Genomic DNA, 20,994 nt, shown 5'->3' with positions numbered 1-20,994 from the left:
CCCTGTTTTTGAGCATGGCGGGGAGGAGGATGAAGCTTCACCGCTGTCTCAGGTCACCAGCAAATGCACAAAAGTCTGCGGAGGGGAACTCACCGATCGCTCCTGCTCGAAAATATGCCTCGTCAAAGTGTTCCCAGCCAGCCACAGAGAAAAGGGATGAGGTGGCACACCTCATCCCGGACATTGACCCGCAAGCCCCCATTATGCTTCTCTTAGGACGGGACATTATCAGAGCGCATAAAGTCCGCAAACAGGTGAATGGCCCTCACAACCTGCCTTACGCACAGAAGTTGGACCTAGGGTGGGTCATTGTTGGAAATGTGTGCTTAGGTAATGTTCACAGGCCATTGACAATTAGCACGTTCCACACGAACACCACGGAGCTGCAACGGCCCACTCTCTTTGACGCGTGCCCCAACGTGTTCCTTGTGAAGGAGAGGTTCAGTGACACCCAGGCCACCAGTGAGCCTCAAGCGTATCCTGAGGACCAGCCTATCCATGAAACCGACCACCTTGGATGCACGGTGTTCAGGCGGACCAGGGATGACAACCAGGTAGCTCCCTCCATTCAAGATACAACGTTCATGGAGATAATGGATGAAGGACTACAAAAAGACTCAAACAACAGTTGGGTGGCGCCATTACCCTTCAAGAGCCCACGCCCACGGCTCCCTGACAACAGGTCACAGACTCTGAGGCGTCTCATGTCTCTCAAGCGTAACTTTGAGAAAAGGCCTGAGATGAGAGACCACTTTCTAGCCTTCATGGGCAACATGTTCCGGAACGGTCATGCAGAGTTAGCCCCCCCTCTCGGCCCGGATGAAGAGAAGTGGTACTTACCAACGTTCGGGGTGTATCATCCGAAGAAACCAAAGAAAATCCGGGTGGTATTCGATTCCAGTGCCCAATACGACGGCGTATCACTCAACAACGTGCTGTTAACGGGACCTGACCTGAATAACGCACTACTGGGAGTGCTGATGCGGTTCAGAAGAGAGGCCATCGCCTTCACAGCCGACATAGAACAGATGTTCTATTGCTTCCTGGTAAGAGAAAAAGACCGTGACTTCTTACGTTTTCTCTGGTTCCAGGACAATGACCTCTCCAAAACCATCGTGGATTACCGAATGAACGTCCACGTCTTCGGCAACAGCCCTTCGCCTGCGGTGGCTATTCACGGTCTACACAAGTATGTTCAAGGCAACGAGTTCCACGTCGACCCAGATGTGCAGCACTTCGTGTTGCATGACTTCTACGTTGATGATGGGTTGAAGTCCCTGCCCACAGTTCAAGCTGCTATCAGCCTGTTAAAAAGGACACAGGATGTGCTCTCCAAGTCGAATCTGAGACTTCACAAGATTGCAGCGAACAACAAGGAAGTTATGAATGCCTTTCCATCCAGTGACCACGCGAGTGACCTCAAAGACCTTGACCTCGACGCAAACGCGCTGCCTCGGGCTTGACTGGAATCTCAAGACAGACTGTTTTCTTTTTAATGTCTCCAGTGAGACAAAGCCCTTCACCCGGCGGGGTGTCTTGTCCACAATCAATAGCCTCTACGACCCACTTGGATTTGTTGCGCCCGTCACAGTCCAAGGCAAGGCTATCCTGCGAGAGCTCACGGCGGAGAAAGGTGACTGGGACGCGCCTTTACCTTCAACCATGGAAGATGCCTGGACATCATGGAGAGCCTCTCTGTCCGAGCTCGCTGAGCTTTCCATCCCAAGGCGCTACACAGAGACCTCACCGACAGCAGCAGTAAAAAGAGAACTGTGTGTGTTCTGTGATGCGTCAGTCAAAGCTATTGGCGCTGTGTGCTACCTGAAAGTGACAGACAGTAATGGCAACAACCAGATTGGATTTGTAATGGGCAAAGCCAAGCTGGCCCCCCGCCCTGAACACACAGTGCCAAGACTTGAACTCTGCGCAGCAGTGCTTGCTGTTGAGTTAGCAGACCTGGTCTCAGCAGAACTAGACCTACAGCTTGATGTCGTAACCTACTACTCAGACAGTAAAGTAGTCCTGGGCTATATTTGCAATGAGACCAGGCGCTTTTATGTCTATGTCAGCAACCGAGTGTTACGCATCCGAAGATCCAGCCGTCCAGACCAGTGGCGCTACGTGCCAACAGACCTGAACCCTGCAGATCACGCAACACGTTCTGTCCCTGCTGGCCAACTGAAACACACCAACTGGCTGAGTGGGCCCAAATTTCTCTCCAAACCAGAGCCCAGCATTCCTGAGACCACGTATGACCTTGTTGACCCGAGCACAGACTCAGACATCCGCCCTCTGGTGTCTGCCTTGAGCACTGCAACCTCATACAAGCAACTGGATTCACAACGCTTTGCTAAGTTCTCTACCTGGAAGTCGTTAACTCGTGCAGTCACTCGCCTCGTTCACATAGCCTGTCATTTCAAGACAGCTCACAGAGAGACTAGAGCATGCAAGGGCTGGCATCATTGCAAAGCTGGATTCTCAGTTGAGGAATCAGAGAAAGCGTCAGCTGTAATCATCCAAGCAGTTCAACAGGAAGTCTACAGTCAAGAGATAAAGTGCATTCAAAAACATGAAAGGATGCCAAAATCAAGCCCTCTCAGAAACCTGGACCCGTTCATTGACACACACGGCCTTCTCAGATTTGGAGGCCGTCTTCATCATTCAAGTCTCGATCAGAGTGAAAAGACTCCCCTGATTATTCCTGGCCAGCATCACATCGCCACTTTGCTCATCAGACACCAGCACGAGCAAATCCATCATCAAGGCCGTCACTTTACAGAGGGGGCGGTCCGTTCAGCTGGCCTTTGGATAGTCGGAATGAAAAAAAGAGTAAGCAGCATCATTCACCAATGCGTAACATGCAGAAGGCTCAGAGCTCCACTCAGTATCCAGAAAATGGCTTACCTGCCAGCCGATCGTCTTTCAACAGATCCTCCATTCTCTAGTGTGGGTCTTGATGTGTTCGGCCCATGGAGCGTCTCCTCACGCAAGACCAGAGGCGGCTTCGCTCAAAGTAAAAGGTGGGCAGTGATCTTTACGTGCATGAGCATAAGAGCTGTGCACATTGAAGTCATAGAATCCCTCGACACCTCTAGCTTCATCAATGCACTAAGGCGCTTCCTTTCAAAACGTGGGCCAGTCAAACACATTCGTTCTGACCGCGGCACGAACTTCATTGGTGCCTGTAAGGAACTGAAAATAGCCTCAAACATTGACAGCACTGCTGTAAAGACTTACCTCTCAGACAAGGGTTGTATCTGGTCCTTTAATCCCCCACATGCATCCCATTGGGGTGGATCATGGGAGAGAATGATAGGGCTGGCTAGGAGGATTCTGGACGCAATGTTCCTCCAGCTGAAAGACAAGCTCACCCACGAAGTGCTGGTGACTTTCATGGCAGAAGTTGCAGCGATCATCAACGCCAGGCCACTTGTTCCAGTGACTATGGACCCTGATGATTCGTTCATACTCACACCAGCTGCTCTTCTCACACAAAAGATGAGCATTGTGCCTGCTCCAGCTGGTGAGTTTGGAGTTGCAGACCTCTACAAGTCCCAGTGGCGGCAGGTTCAGCACCTGTCCAACACCTTCTGGGACCGCTGGAGGAAACAATTTCTCCCTACACTGCAGGCCCGCAAAAAATGGCAGTCCACTCAGCCAAACATTCAGTCTGGAAGCATTGTTCTCCTTAAGAACAGCCAAGCACCTAGGAATGAATGGCCTCTTGGACTGATTACACAAGCCTTCCCTAGCAAAGATGGGAAAGTGCGCCAGGTTGAGGTGAAGATCATCAAACCAGGTGGGACTAGCCTCTTTCTCAGGCCAGTCAATGAAATAGTTCTCCTCCTACCTCCAGAGGCACAGTAATGGACTGTTTAGTAAATGGACTGTTTAAAAAAAAAAAAAAGGAAAGGACTGTGCATGGACTGTGAGGTGACGTGTGTCCACGTCAGGCGGGGAGTGTTTTGTTATCAGTAAGAAAATGCATTAAGTCTATATAGTTACTGAAGATAAATTTGTTTTACGTTTAGTCAGCTTTTCAGTAGGCTGTTCTAATGTGTTCCAGGAATATGCATTTCATATGTGTTTGAATTTAGGTCATGTTCACTTTAAGATCGCGCTGTGCTTAATGTCCTATTACGTGATCCGTACTAGGGAAGTAAATACTCACGCACTTCATGCGTTTCAGCGGTTTGCTCGAGTTGGTTATTTTCATGGCGCTTCTATCGCATCTGTCTACTTCTCATGTCTGACGTAGCATCGTCGGTATGTATGCTCTTTTTGTGAGATTATTCTGGAAGTATTATTCGTTATTTTTGACAATAATTGTAAGTTTGTAGAGTGTAATCTGATGATGGTTTGAACTCACGTCGTCTATGCATATGCTAGCTCTCACGTGTTCATTTGTTACGAGCTGCATGTTAAAGGTGCTATAATGTCCGGAATTTAGTTCACATGTATTTCTTTAATAGTGTTAAAAAAAAGTACAAACAAAAATGCAAAAGTAAATGTGCAAATTAGCCTTTATTCATGTGTAATTTGTAATTTGTCATTGTCATTGCACCGGTTTACGGTGCCACTGTACCTCTAGCCCAGGGACGTACTCTGCTGGGGTGGTGCTACACCAGTAATGCCCAGCGGGGCCCCCACAGAGCACGCTTCGTGTGCGCAGTCTGCTGCTGTTACGCTCATCAGAGTGAAGACTCTCCCGCTCTCCTTCAAAATCTCTTCCAGAGATTATTATTATATATATATTTTTAATTAATAAAAAAATTAAAAACAAACAAAGACAAAACCAGTACAGTAAAAACAGTCGGACGAACAGTGGCACAGTGCTCATTCAGTAAATGCATAGCTAAACAGATGTGTTTTGAGTCTGTTATAAACGGCCGATGCCAATGAAATGCAATTAGCTCAAATCGGTCGGCTCTAATACACACACACACACATAAATATATATATTTTTAGGGCTGGGCAAGTTAACGCATTATTATTGCGTTAACACATTAAAGTTTATTATAATTATTACTTTAGAATTCATTATTCAATTTTGCTCGTAACAATTCGATTAATCGCAAAAAAATCATGTGATTAATCGCGTTTCCCAGCACTAATAAATATACAGTACAGGCCAAAAGTTTGGACACACCTTCTCATCAATGCGTTTCCTTTATTTCCATGAATATATTACATTGTATATTCTCACTGAAGGCATCAGAACTATGAATGAAATGGTTTTCCAACAGTCTTAAAGGGTTAGTTCGCCCATTTAAGACATGAAGTTGTATGGAATCCTTACCAGCACTATAGTGCATACACACTGACCCACTCTGTAGTCACCTCCCTGGTCAGAGTTCTGGTCGCTGGAAGTTTTTCAAGAAAGTACTCCCGGTTAGTTTCCGGGGCCTCAAAACTGTGCGTTTTTACGTTAAAAAAATTATTTGTGTTTCAAAGCTTGATTAATTTAACACACAAGAAACACGCCGGTCAAAATTCATACCTCAGTTTTAATCGGCACTATTTTCTTTCCATTTCTTTCCATTTCTTTCAATTGTCAACGTCAACAGTGCGCACGTTCCGATCAGCTGTTGATAGCGCGACTCGCTGACAACATGTCTGACTGCGAAACTTCTGATGATGAAACCAATTTTAGCACAATGTCAGACGGAACAGATGATGATGAAAGTAATTTTAGCACAACGCCAAAGGGATACCCTTATGAACCGGAGTATACCGATGCCGAACTTCAGCAGATGGAGATAGAACGGGAAGAGAGAGAGCGAGAGGACAGAGATGAAGTTGTCCAAGTTGATGCTGGGCCCACAGCTGTAGCAAGAACCAGGATGAACGACAAATGGTGGTGTACTTGTTCAAATTGTCAAGTTATGCCAACAGAGGTTGAAAGCTATTGCTGCCACGAATGGGAACTCATCATGCCACAGCTGCAAAACCTATCGATTGACGAGGAGGCCAACTGCCAGTCTGTCTGCATTACATCCAATGACGTTTTACCTGCAATGCTAAATGCTGGTGTCCTGGAGACGTTCTTCTACGTACCTAAAATCAATTGGAAAAAGCGACCCAAACCAGCTGGACTTGACGGTCAGATGTCTGCAGAGTAAGTGTGATCGCTCATGTTGCTTTGTAGTTTTTTATTTCAGAATTTCACGTTGTCTTGACCAGTTGGCTATAGAATAGTCTATCTGACTGCATTATTATTATTATACTGAGTGCACAGTAATACAATTATTAATAAATTAATAATTTTATTACTGAGTTGACACCAAATGTAACTAACCAAGCCACCAAGTTATCTTTGTTTGGCTTTGGAGTGGGTGCAATGTTGGCCAGCAGGTTGATTGGAGGATGTATCTGGAACACCTTGAAGCCGCCGTAACATTACCTGCTGCACCAAGTCTTTCTGGAAGTCTTGTTTTGTTGGCTCGTACAGTTTCCTTACAACCCACTGATTGGATTGCCTTGAATGGAAGACGTTGTATTTATCTTTTCCTGTAAATTAGAAGAAGAAATGGATCACTAAAACAGTATTCCCAAATAAATACATTGGCCAACAGCACGGCCAAAACAGCGTAATGTGTGAAAGACATGATTATCCACTATAATGTTTCCTAGTAATAATGCCCGGTGGTTGGAAAGAGTAAAGTAATTCATTGGTTTTCTCTTGTGAACTCAAAACCTCTAAAGGTCTAACCCAGTGATAGCATGGCATGACAGGGTGGTTTATACAGTATTCCAATATATATAGATGATCATTTTTTTTAAACTAGCAATACATATATTATGACTTCAATGTAGTCCGTTAGTACATATAGTCATTTCATTCAAGAGCAGAATGTTGTTGAATAGTAACTATCTGTGTTAGTACAGTTGTAATAGATGTTGCTGAATAGTAATTTTTGGAATATAAATCTCAAGTAACATACAGAGGTCTGTTGATAATATTTAAATATGTGTGCTGTTACAAGTTGAAAGGGAGAGGGGGCTATTTGTGTTGTGGTGACAGTTGATACAGGTTGTTTGGTCAGAACAGTGATGGTCAAGATTTTGCCAAGAACTATATTTACAACTATCAAGGGAGAACAACGAACACTACACTTGATAAAGATAAGGTAAGATAAACCTTTATTGTCCCACAATGGGGAAATTCTCGGTGTTGCAGCAACACGGTGAATAGTTAAAAAAAAGAGTAAAGAATTATAACAATATAATATATACAATATAAACAATCAAACAATATTAAATTGAGTCCTTGGCGTGTGTGTGTGGTCTACAAGGGTAAATAAAGTTGTTTCTCATAAAGATGTGCAAGGGACACCCATGACTGCCAAAATGCACAGCACAAGAAAGATAAATGGACATGGTCATGTCAATGTAATGATAGAATCTCTGATGAAATCTTTGAGTCTTGAAACCTGAGGAGGTGTTGATAGGCCAATGGCCCTGATTTTGCTAAAACTATGGAAAGTTACCAGTTGTGATCAGTGGTAATGGCCATGATGTGCTGTATCTGCCATACTCACCCAACTCAGTGCTGTCATGCTTACGGCCAACATTGTGGTTGTGATCCAAGGCACTCAGTTGGATCCTGGCCTGCATGGTGACATTTGAGTAGTGCCGTCTCTTCTCTGCATACTTGAGCATAGAGCTATGAAAAACCTCAAGCTTCCCTAACGAAGTAAAAGATTTTATAAGACATTTTCTACTTCACATATCCAAGACATGACATTTTATGTTTTCAAAATTAATTTCTAATGCTATGAGAGAAAAAATATATATTTGCCTTATTAGAACACTTGCTAATGCACATTTATTTTAGCAAAGGACAGATGCAACATCATATACGTATTTTCCTTCAAGTGTTACACAGGTATGTATGTAATGTAGGGACACACCTGATCAACTAAGGACTACTAATGGTAGTAGTCAAACTCCTTTGCTGCTCCTCAGAAAGGTCTTCATGGTAGCACTGGTACTCCTGGCCATCATCTTCCCAGCGGTGGATGCCACACACGATGCAAGATAGAGGTCCACCGGCGTCTCAATTCCTATTGTTTTTGTTTGTTAAAAAGAGACACTGTTTAGCAAATTACACAAGGCAATAAAAATACAATGATGAACACCGGCTTTTAGATTACTATCACAATTGTTGGCAAGCGGCAGTTGTGATTAAAAAGACTCATTTTACTTTATAATGCAATTGTTAGATGTTTTTCACCTCAACATCTGTTCTAGATTTTTAAGAGTTGAATAATTTACTTCTGAATGCCTATATGACATCAGGTTGTAGAATAAACTAAACTCCACCTTCTCATCTCCACCACAAGAGCTGCACGACCACCAGATTTCCCAGAGACTTGACCCATGGTTGCAAGTCCCGGTTTTCTTTTTTCTTTGCTGCTGCACTTGCCTTCTTCTTTACGCCTACATTTTTTTAATTAAAAAAATTGGGGGAAAAAACCCTGATGATGAGTTTATGAGAAATTGATGGGGAAGTCTACAACAGCTTCCTTTACTTGTAATTCTATATGCACAAGTTACCCAACTGCTTCCTTCAATTTATATATGCAAAACTTACCCAATAGTGTAGCTAATGATTAAAACACATATGCTGCAACAACTAATAATCCCTTTTGCAACATGCCATGGATCGAACTCATGCCTGAGGTTAGGGTAGAACTCTCTCATGATCTTCCGTATTGAAGGATGTCGGTCAGTGGTAACAACATCAACACTAACTCCAGAGTCCAGTAGACAATCCAGTCCCCTCCGAAAACCAACAGCCTCCATCGCGGGTGAACTTGAAGCCTCTGATACCTTTGTTGAAAATAGAGGCAGAAGAGAAAGACATGTGCAGAAAAGGCACACAAAATCATAAAACGATGACACTATAAAAGAGGTGAAATTACTTGCTCCATTTTAAAATAGAATTTATTTTACCTGGATTAGATCAGACATGATGATCTTTTTTGTTGAGTCATCCATAAAGCTGTAGGTAGTGTACTTAGCACTGTAGCCTGGAGAATCAGATCTGGAATATTAAAAAAGGGAAGTGCCTTGTAAGATGCTTGAAAATTATGTGATTGTAATAACATAAGTGCACAATCTCAGTCATACAATACCCAAAACATAAAATGTACCCTGCATCGCCTCCAATGTCTGTGTGTCCACCTGCACATGCAGTGTCCTGAAGCTCTGACAAAATTGACACTTGCATGTCAGTGTACGCCTGATGAACCACAGGTATCAGATAAGTAGATTGGATTGAATAGTATGACGTCTTCTTTGGCAGTTGTAAATTGATGAGATCAGCCCACTCTTGAATTTCTGTCTGTGTTGTTCTGGTAAAAATAATGGCTGCTGAAGATACCAGGTTATTCTCTGGCATTCCACGGATCTCAGGACAAGATCGCCACACTCCCTTATGTTGATTCAGGCATGTCCATTCCACCTTGATCATGGATCCATTACTCACTGTGGTTTTCTCATCAATGGCTACACCGCAAGTGTGACAAGTTGTAAAAAGTTCCATAAGGGCTGACTCGTTCACAATCCACTTTCTCTCTGACCAGTTGCCTTGCTGGTCTGCTGTCACACTCACATCTGAGGAAGATGATGTAGAGCCACTCAGTGGAAGAAATGTGCTGTCATCAGCTGCTTCTATGGAACTCAAACTTGTATCCAGTGTCTCAGATGCAACCGCAGAGCTTGGGCACATTGACTTTGAATGAAGAAAAACATAGAGAAGTCAAATTGAAGTGTTTGTGTTGATTTACTGAATGTTGGTCACAAACATGGCTGATAGGTGCATGCACAGTGTTTATTTTAAATAATGTGTTCTTTGTGGATGTGTACTTTGTCAGGATTATGACAAAATGTGTCAAAAATTAATAATAATTCATCACATTTATATAGCGCTTTTCTGGACACTCAAAGCGCTTTACATAGAAGGGGGAATCCCCTCAACCACCACCAATGTGCAGCATCCACCTGGATGATGCGACGGCAGCCATATTGCGCCAGAACGCCCACCACACACCAGCTTACTGGTGGAGAGGAGACAGAGTGATGAAGCCAATTGGTATATATATACATGGGGATGATTAGGAGGCCATGATGGACAGAGGCCACTGGGGAAATTTGGCCAGGATGCCGGGGTTACACCCCTACTCTTTCGAAAGACATCCTGGGATTTTTTAATGACCACAGAGAGTCAGGACCTCGGTTTAACGTCTCATCCGAAGGACAGTGCTCAATTGACAGTATAGTGTCCCCATTACCATACTGGGGCGTTAGGACCCACACAGACCACAGGGTGAGCACCCCCTGCTGGCCTCACTAACACCTCTTCCAGCAGCAACCTGGTTTTCTCAGAAGGTCTCCCATCCAGGTACTAACCAGGCTCAGCCCTGCTTAGCTTTAGTGGGCAACCAGTCTTGGGCTACAGGGTGATATGGCTGCTGGCCATAAGAAGATGGAAATGTGTGCTTACCTGTGACTCTTTCTAAGTGGGGGGTAGGGCTGTATAAGTGCCAGAGGTTGATGGCCTTGTTCCTCGAATTGCTTCAGCAGGGCTTGTGATAATCAAGGTCAAGTTTTTTTTTTTCTCAGAACACTTCAGAGGTGTTGACTGTGGGAGTCCAGAAAACACTTCATATTCGGGGTCACCACTGCTAGCCTCTGTCAGTGCTGTTTCTTCCGTAGTGGGTGCAGACATGCATACCTTGGTAAACACAAGATCAAATAAAATGTTATTGATTGCAACACAAAACCTCAATTGTGTGTGTGTTCAATCAAATAGTTTTCTCAGCAAATTGTACCTATATCCCTATATACTGTTTTTATATTAGACATCTTTTCACGTGTTTACTACTGGAGTCTAAACATCAGCTTGTTTACCGTACAGTTTAGACATGGGATCATAAAGTTAGTAAACAGAGCTTACCCGTGGTACTGGTACAGCAAAACTCACAGTTTTGAGGCCCCGGAAACTAACCGGGAGTACTTTCTTGAAAAACTTCCAGCGGCCAGAACTCTGACCAGGGAGGTGACTACAGAGTGGGTCAGTGTGTATGCACTATAATGCTGGTAAGGATTCCATACAACTTCATGTCTTAAATGGGCGAACTAACCCTTTAAAGGAGTTCCCAGAGATTCTTAGCACTGGTTGGCCCCTTTGCCTTCAAAAAAGCAAAGGGTGGCTACTTTGAGGAATCTAAAATATAAGACATGTTTTCAGTTCTCTTACGAGAGTATCTCTCGTACTGCGTAATAGCTTACGCTAGGGGAAAACCTATTTTCCACGAGATATTGAAGCCAAAAATTATCCTTAATTTTTTATTAATGTAAAACGCTTTGCAGCAGCAAGCAGACACAGGCGAGACAGCTCGCGCGCCTATTGGCTGCTCTTGTGGCAAATGCAGCAGCCTATCGAGAGAGACTCTGCGTGACGTAATGACCAATGGGGGCAACTCGTGCCCATATCGTCACGTCCCGCCAGAAAGGGCGTGGTCTCACTCTATAAATATGCTCGTTAGGCTGGTACAAGCTGATTTTCATCTCTTCAGCGAAGCACGCATCGCTGGATCCGGAGTGAGAAGCCGCGCCGTCGAAGCAAGCTTTTCAGCGGGACGAGCTCTGTAGTCGCTGGCCTCGCCGCCTTCAACTGCCGTACCTGCTGCGCTTTCCGGCGTTCTATATCCTTTTATATCACTTTGTATCCTTACTCTGCTGAGAGTGTTTGCTCGCTTACTTGACGCGACTCACACTTCTCATCACAAAAGAGCTGCGTCTTATTAAAGATGCCATCCTGTGGCTCGTGCCGCGCCCCACTCAGCGACGGGGACCGTCACGTCATCTGTGTGTCCTGCCTGGGTGAGGATCACGCGGCTTCGCGCTCGCTGACGGCGGATGCCCTCATTGCGAGTTTTTGCCTATGGTGACTCTGAGGACTCGTCTGCTCTCTCAGGCCGTGGAAAGCATCGGCCTCGACTGGGAGGCGCCCGCGCAACCGCCGCGCAACAGGCGAGCTCTGTGGACCTCCGCCTTCTGTCCGCGAGTCGTCAAGGAAACGGGCCAGCATCAAGACCGCGAGCCCTAAAACCGCGGCTAGCTTTCTTTACGTTATAAGAAATCTACCCCGCCCCCCATGGGCGTGCGTCACCGGCAAATGAGAAAAGAGTGTGTTTTAGTCCCCGCCAAGGCCGGGCTAATCTCCATTTCTAAAACATTTCTCAGCTCCTAGTTTGAGCGGCTGAAAATGTCATTATTGCAGCAATGAGCCTGTTGTATAACACGCACACCTGCATACAAATGCCAACACACACAAAACTGTGATGACGCTCTATTATCTGCTTGCGCTAGTGTAGTTCTCCCTGTGGCGGAACCCGAAGCCTTCGCGCGAGAGACCCGTGTTCGATCCCGGCTCTCGCAGCAGATAAAAATGAAGTCTGGCCGCGGCCAGACTTCCACCGAAACTTTTCGCTCGTTCAGTTCCAGAAAATGCGACTGTTCCAGTGTATTTTGCAGTAAACAAGCTGGTACCACGGCCCGCTTGCCTGCACATAAAGGCCGTTTCCACGGCGACCCAGAAAAATCATGTAATCATTGTATTTCTGGTTTTCCGGCCACAGCCGATGGTGTTATAAGTGTAATAAAATGCTCACAGCCCAGTGTTCATTTCTATACACAAACACAGCCCGCCACGGTACAGGGCTCGCACAAATGAAATCGACGCATGTCAATTGTGCATTAAATGTAGTGAATGTGCCCACAACCCAGTGCCCACAAACACTACCACGGTTTCTGTAAAACGAAACCAACACAAGTCTTCCTAGCCTCCTAGGAAATCGACGGTGTTTCAGTCTCGCCGTGGCCAGACTTCCACTGAAATTTTCGCTCGTTCAGTTCCAGAAAATGTGACTGTTCCAGTGTATTTTGCAGTAAGCAAGCCAGTACCATGCCCGCTTGCCTGCACACAAATGCTGTTCCCACGGCGACCCAGATAAATCACATAAACGGTGTATTTTCTGGTATTCCGGCCACAGCCGATGGTGTTATGAGTGTATTGAAAATGCCCACAACCCAGGGCTCATTTCTACACACAAACACAGCCCACAAAAATGCAGGGCTCGCACAAACAAAATCGCCTCATGTCGATTGTGCACTAAATGTAGTGAATGTGCCTACGTCTCAGTGCCCACAAACACTACACACCACATGTCCCACGGGTTCTGTGACAACGAAACCAACACGCATTCAGTCAGCTCAGGCCGACGGTGTTTTTCAGTGCAGTAAATGTGCCCGCTGTCCTGCGCCCACATTCACTCACAGACATGTTAAGCCCCACGGGGCTCGCCCCGCTCTCTCTCCCTCAGCAAACTGCTATAAGGGTTTTGAGCGCGGCCAGGCTGCCCGCCGCGATCGGCGCGCCCCCCGCCTCACACACTGTAAACACAGTGTCTGCGTTACAGCACGTCGGAGCTCTCTTGCCGTCACTATGTCTCGGCCAGAGCCCAGATCTCATTCTACCCCTAGCTATTCACGCGAAAGTGTGGGCACAGCTTCCTGGGTATCAGAATGGGTGCTGAACACTATAAAAAGAGGCTATTCGCTACAGTTCGCTCGACGTCCCCGCCGTTATACGGCGCGCGTCGAGACTACGGTGGAAAACGAAGTATCTCATCTACTTCGAGCCGAGATAGCGAAACTACTGAGCAAAGGTGCTATAGAACCTTTATCTCAAGCTCAGAGCAAAGGGGGCCTACACAGCAGATATTTTCTGGTACCGAAAAAAGATGGAGGTCTCAGACCCATTTTAGATCTGCGACAGCTGAACAGAGCGCTTGTAAAGCGCCAGTTCAGAATGCTTACGACCAGGAAAATCCTCGCGCAAGTGCGCCACGGGGACTGGTTTATGTCAATAGATCTGAAAGACGCCTATTTCCAAATACAAATAGCGTCCCATCACAGGCGATTCTTGAGATTCGCTTTCGAGGGCCAGGCATATCAATACACAGTCCTGCCGTTCGGCCTGTCCCTAGCACCTCGTACATTCACGAAGTGCATGGACGCGGCGCTCGCACCCCTGAGACTTCAGGGCATGCGAGTCCTGAACTACTTGGACGATTGGCTGATTCTGGCTCGATCACGATCGGAGCTCATAGAACACAGGGCCGCATTACTCGAGCACCTCGAGGAGCTGGGCCTCACAGTCAATTGGGTGAAGAGCTCACTGTCTCCCAGTCAGAAAATTTCCTTTCTGGGAACAGTGTTAGACTCGCTATCCATGACGGCACACCTGTCACCAGAGCGCGGACTAAATATTCAGCGCGTCGCGAAATCCTTCCGCCACGGCTCGATAGTTCCGCTCAAAAGGTTTCAGAAAATGCTGGGGCTGATGGCCTCAGTGGCCTCTGTACTCCAGTGGGGCTTGCTTCGCATGCGCCCACTGCAGATGTGGCTGAAAGCGCGGGTTCCACCCAGGGCATGGACAGCGGGTCTGTTTCGCCTCAGGGTCAACCTACAGTGTGTTTCAGCTCTGGAACCTTGGAAAATAACCGACTGGTATCAGTCAGGTGTGAGTCTGGGGACCGCTTCGAGTGTGAAGGTGGTGTCTACGGACGCCTCCACCTCGGGGTGGGGAGCGCTACTCGAGGGCAGACCGCTAGATGGCCTGTGGTCAGAACGGGAAAAGCTCCTTCACATAAACTGCTTGGAGATGATAGCAGTCGACAAAGCGCTACGGCGTTTTTGTCCCCAGGTAATAGGCCACCACGTCTTGGTCCGGTCGGACAACATGTCAGTGGTGGCATACATAAATCGCCAGGGCGGCGTCAGGTCACGAAACCTTCACAGGCTGACGGAACGCCTCCTGGTCTGGGCTCAGCACAACCTGCTCTCACTGAGAGCAGAGCACGTGCCTGGTCACCTGAATGTGGGACCAGACAGACTGTCCAGGAACAATGTTCCAGCAGGGGAGTGGTCGTCCCACGAAAACGCTCATTGCCCGAAGTTTTTCTCGAAAAGCAAGGACGCGCTGGCTCATGTTTGGCCCCGCTGCCCCCTATATGCTTTTCCTCCTGTCTCGCTTCTGCCTCAGGTGTTGGAACGAATCAGGGAAAACGGATGCCCAGTGCTGCTCGTAGCCCCGCTCTGGACAAACCAGACGTGGTTCCCTGCCCTGATGCAGCTGACCAGCACTGCCCCATGGCCTGTACCATTGAGGAGAGACCTCCTCTCTCAGGCGGAGGGCTCGATTTGGCACCCTCGCCCGGAGCTGTGGTCCCTGCACGCATGGGCCATCAACGGGTACCCGCTAGCCTCCCAGAAGGAGTGTTAAACACGATCGCGCAGGCTAGAGCTCCGTCTACCAGGCGGCTCTACTCCTCGAAATGGTCTGTTTTCTCTGCATGGTGTCAAGCCCAGAGCTTTTCACCTGTGGAATGCGGGGTTTCGGAAGTGCTTTCCTTCCTTCAAGAGCTACTGGATAAGGGCAGGACCCCATCCACGCTCAAAGTATATGTGGCGGCCATAGCAACGTTTGCAAAACCGGTGTCTGGCCAGTCGCTGGGGAAGAACGACTTAGTCGTGCGTTTCCTTAGGGGAGCTCGGAGGCTAAACCCTCCCAGGCCCCCTTCAGTCCCGACGTGGGACCTTTCCACGGTCCTGGAGGCCATGAAAGGCGCCCCGTTCGAGCCAATCCAGCCGGAGGACATGAAACACCTGTCGTTCAAAACAGTGTTTCTCATGGCTCTCTTTCAGTAAGCACGTCATGTATGGAGTTTGGGCCTAATGACTCGAAGGTCATTCTCAAACCTAAGCACGGGTATGTGCCGAAATCCCTCAATACACCGTTTAGGGCCCAGGTAATTTCCCTGTCCGCCCTTCCGGTTCTCAATGAGGAGGAGGACGCGAGTCTCCTTTGCCCCGTCAGGGCATTAAGAGCTTATGTGTCGCGCTCGTCTGTTTTCAGACAGACTGAGCAGCTTTTCGTTTTGTTTGGCGGGCGCTCCAAGGGACTTGCCGCCTCAAAACAGAGCCTATCCAGATGGATAGTGGATGCCATTGCGCTCGCTTACACTGCAAAGGGCCTGCAGTGCCCCTTGGGTGTCAGAGCGCACTCCACGAGAGGCGTGGCCTCTTCGTGGGCATGGTCTAGCGGGGTTTCCCTGCAAGATATCTGTACGGCCGCGGGCTGGGCCTCGCCGTCTACATTTATAAAATACTATAACCTGGAGGTACCCGCCTTACAAGCTAAGCTTTTGGCGGTCTAAAATTCAGTGCTATCTGCCCCGCTGTGCGGCCCAGATGCTGAGTTTACTGCAGCCCCATGAGTGTTGACACACGTATGGCCACCCAGATCAGGCTGAAAGCTTTCACCCTGGATGCGCGTTTTATTGTCATATGATAGCCCCGCTGGGTGCTATTTTATAAGGAATGACGCTTCCAGCCTCTCTTTCTCCACTCTATGTGAGTTTATGGTGATTATGCACTATATGAGCCCTGGGCTTCGGCCCCTGGGACTTTGGTGTTGGATCCCTGTACGCACGGCGTGTTGCATTGTGTTCCCCTAGCGTAAGCTGTTACGCAGTACGAGAGATACTCTCGTAAGAGAACGTACTCGGTTACTAACGTAACCTCGGTTCTCTCTAGAGAGGGAACGAGCACTGCGTATCTTGCCGTGCTTGGAATACGCTCTGGTTCGCTTCGGCGATGAAAACCAGCTTGTACCAGCCTAACGAGCATATTTATAGAGTGAGACCACGCCCTTTCTGGCGGGACGTGACGATATGGGCGCGAGTTGCCCCCATTGGTCATTACGTCACGCAGAGTCTCTCTCGATAGGCTGCTGCATTTGCCGCAAGAGCAGCCAATAGGCGCGCGAGCTGTCTCGCCTGTGTCTGCTTGCTGCTGCAAAGCGTTTTACATTAATAAAAAATTAAGGATAATTTTTGGCTTCAATATCTCGTGGGAAAGAGGTTTTCCCCTAGCGTAAGCTATTACGCAGTACTCGTTCCCTCTCTAGAGAGAACCGAGGTTACGTTAGTAACCGAGTACGTTATTTCACACTTTTTTGTTAAGCACATAATTCCAGTTGTGTTCATTCATAGTTTTGATGCCTTCAGTGACAATATACACAATGTAAATAGTCATGAAAATAAAGGAAACGCATTGAATGAGAAAATGTGTCCAAACTTTTGGCCTGTACTGTATATGCACACACACACAGTATATATCGTATCCTTCTATAAGTATTTTTTAAATAGCTCTTATTTAAACCATGTATACAGTCACAGAGTTAAAAATATATATTTTACCAGAGCAAGGAACAGGTCCAGTGCCAGTCCTCCCCAGTCTAAAAGTGGGGACAAAACAATGGCCTTGATAGTCATTTGTGAGAGGAGTGGCAGTGATCCGGCGCCTAGGACTTGAGGACATGCAAGACATAGGGGTAGGAACAAGTGCCACTGGAGCTGAGGAGAGGTAGATTGAACATATTATTTTTGCTAACAGGTGAGTACTTTGATAAGAAAAGCTTAACAAAAATACTCTATTGTGGTACCTGTGTAACTACCACGATCACATTGCCTCAGATCAGGCAGAGGTCCAGCAGAAATCTGGTATGGAGGACTTGAAGGCATGCAAAGTGGAGGGACGGGAACAAGTGGTGCAGCCGCTGAGGAGAAGGCATTTGACAATTTCATTATTAGGGTCCAAGCACTGACAACAGATTATAAAACAGCCCTTGTTATCTTATAGAAAAAAAATTTGCAGCATACGTATATTTGAAGAAAATGCTTGCACACGCAAGGTCTCTCGCTCGCTTTCCCTCTCTGCCGTGGGCACGCTACGTGGTTTGGAGCACAGTCTCCAAGGTAGATATATAGATAAACTCATCTTCCAGGCATTTGACCGACCAGGTTGACACTTCAGCGTGAGAAATCGGGGGTGTGGCGTGAGAGCGTGTGAAACCAATCAAATGTGTGTGTCTCACGGCCAATGCGTGAGAGTTGGCAGCTCTGCCATTATGATTAAATTTATGACCTACACGAATTACGAAAACAACTTCCTTTTAAAAGTTTTTTTTTTTATTAACTTTCATTAAAAGTAATAAGTTTCATTATTTAAAGATTCCATTTTCTTAAGAGTAACAAACTGAAGGCTCCCTTTTCCTAAGTATCAATAACACAGGAACAACACTTAACAATTATCACGATAATGTATCAGTCAATATCGATAATTATCACGATAAATGTCAAATCTTTATTTCTTTCAAGTTTAAAGGCAGATTTTTGCTCCTAACTGAAAGTTGTAGAAACCAGAGTGTTAATTGTGGTTTTAAAATACTCTTTATTGTCAGAACATATCATGACAAAAACTTGCCAAACAGGTGAACATTTCACAAATCTGAGGTAGAAATTCAAACATTTGTCATTTTTCCTTAACAAAATTAATATCTTTATTGGAAAATTAATTTCTTTTTAAATATTATCGAACATTTATCGAACTCTTGATATCGTTTTATAGAGAAATTTTTTTATCGCGATAATGAATGAATGAGCATATCAATTTAAGACGTGGCTAAATGTAATTTATGACCTTGTATGGAAAATCTGGACGTTTTTATGGCCTAAAATTATTCTTATTAAATTTAAGACGTTTTATGACTTTTTATGACTCCGCGGAAACCCTGGTTACTGGAGTTAAGCAGAAGTAAGTTGACAGTACTGAACATATGCATGCTGATTCTTGGGTGGCGATGGTGCAATGGATATAGAAGACTATACCTTTGGTGTGAGAGACCCAGGTTCAACCCCCCACTGTGACCCATCAACCATTGTGTCCCTGAGCAAGACACTCAAGCCTAGTTGCTCCAGAGGCGTGCGACCTCTGACATATATATCAATTGTAAGTCGCTTTGGATAAAAGCGTCAGCTAAAAGAATAAATGTAAATGATACTTCATAACCAGGGGTTGAATGATACTACTGCAGTACAAGAACATACCAGTGAAATGAAGAAGTTCAGCATGATTCGGATCTGGCAGAGGTCTAGCTGAGAAGTTAGGAGTCGGTGGAGGAAAAGGTGGTGCTGGAGTGAGGGAGAGATAAGTGGGTCTTGTATTGTTCCTCTCCTCTGGCTCACTTTCAGAGTCTGTATCACCAAAGATGTGCCTAACAAACAAAGCATCTTTGTATCTTCTGTGGGGAAGTGGTCAGTGTGGGCTGTATTGTGGTTGGGCTCCTTTGCTTTACAGGACCCGAGTTCTAACCCAGCTCAGGCCACCTTTTTGGGATAACCCTGATCTTATGGATGATTTGTCCATCTGAAAACTATTTTGACCAGGGGGTTATTTCATAAAAGAAGCTTAGAAAAGCGGGGATTAAGCTCCAAAACCCGACTTGAATTAACCTAACAAATCAGTTGGGGCTTAAGGCGGTTTCATAAAAGGTAATTCAAGTTCACGCAATCTCACTAATTTGAACCAGGTTTATCTAGTCTAGATAATTGCGCGTGCACGCTATTCTTAAGAAGCCCTGATGGTGGAGCATAGTTTCATCAATTTAACATGGCAACTAAAGGGAAAGAGAGAGCAGCGATGTTCACGGCAACTGAGCAGCAATTACTTCTCGAATCTTACGAAGAATTTAAACACATGATTACAAAAAAAGGAAATACCGCAGCAATTAATAAAACGAGAGAAAAAGGCTGGCAGGAAATTGCTGATCGACTCAATGCGTAACTAGCAATTAATGTAGGCCTACATTCCTATATTTTATTAAAGTTAAATTAAATGTTTGTCACAATACATTGAAGTGTGTGTGTGGAACTTTTAGAGCAGCAAATTAAGTGAAGAAAAAAGAACATGGCAGCAGGTGAAAATAAAATATAAAAATATTGTTCAGAATGGTAAGTATTAATTATAAAGTATAAATCTATGTAAGTACTTAAGCATAACCAGCTTGATGTTACAACTGTCCAGTCTCATGATGTTTAATATTTGCAGCTGCCAAAAAGAAGAGTGAGGTTGCTGGCACTGGGGGAAGGCCACCAACAGCCAACTTTACTCCTGCAGAGGAGCTGGCATTAGACCTGAATAAAGGGAGGCCTGTCATTGAGGGAATAGAGGGGGGAACAGCATCTGGATCCATTCCATCCAGTATAAGAGATCACTACTTAAAAGGTATTTTGTTTATTTTATTTATTTTTATTCTTGCATTCCTTACTAAATCTTTTTGTTTTATAGTGATGCCAAATTCTGTGTAATTTCTGGATCCACCAGACATGATGCTGAACCCTGTGAGTATGACAGTATGGAGTTTAAAGCACTGATTTGTCAAGTGGTGAATTATTAAACCAAGTTTAATTAATGGTTTTAGGTTGAAGGCCCATCTACAGTTGAGGAGGATGAGGAGACTGTGTCAGTATGTTCAAGGAGGCCTGAGGTAGGCACAGATTTGCACATTATATATTTAAAAGCCTACCTGTGAGGTGCTAAATTGTGTGTATTTCCATTATTGGCAACAGGATGCTGACACCCTTCTAGAGCCCTCTCAGTCTGGGACCACATGTGACCAAGTGAGTATTAAGAAATTACAAAAAAAGTGCCAAGAGCACTAGATCAAATTGAAAAAACTTAAATTTCTGTTCCTACAAAACCCAGAACATAAAGGGAGTCTACAAAAGGTATCTCCTGAAACAAATGGAGGCCACAGATACTGACATCCAATATAAAAAACTCAAGATGAGAAAGTTGGAGCTGGAAATCCAACAGCTTGAGAAAAATGCAAGTAAACTGCCATATTTAAGACAATGACACATGACCTTTTTGTTTTTTGACCACATTTAATTGTATGTTTTCACCCCCAACAGCCAGCTTCAACCTAAATAAAATAAATTAAGTATGACTAGTGTGCCTGGTAAATTAAGGGGAAAGTGAAAACTTTTAACATGGTTTGGACAGTATTAACCAAAA

The 20,994-nt window shown here is 45.6% G+C and overlaps 1 long non-coding RNA gene across 1 annotated transcript; it reads left to right on the top strand.

Annotated features, from left to right (window-relative positions):
• Positions 1–20,398: 20,398 nt before the first annotated feature.
• Positions 20,399–20,794, top strand: LOC130075393 (uncharacterized). Its single transcript, XR_008805480.1, has 3 exons — positions 20,399–20,464; positions 20,547–20,597; positions 20,683–20,794. It is a non-coding gene; the product is annotated as an uncharacterized LOC130075393 (long non-coding RNA).
• Positions 20,795–20,994: the final 200 nt, after the last annotated feature.

This window comes from Rhinichthys klamathensis, unplaced genomic scaffold, assembly GCF_029890125.1.
Source record: "Rhinichthys klamathensis goyatoka isolate OS25496 unplaced genomic scaffold, OSU_Roscu_1.1 h1tg000578l_1, whole genome shotgun sequence".
NCBI lineage: Eukaryota > Metazoa > Chordata > Actinopteri > Cypriniformes > Leuciscidae > Rhinichthys > Rhinichthys klamathensis.
Note: the sequence above shows the minus strand (reverse complement) of the source record. Positions and strands in the feature narration are given on the sequence as shown.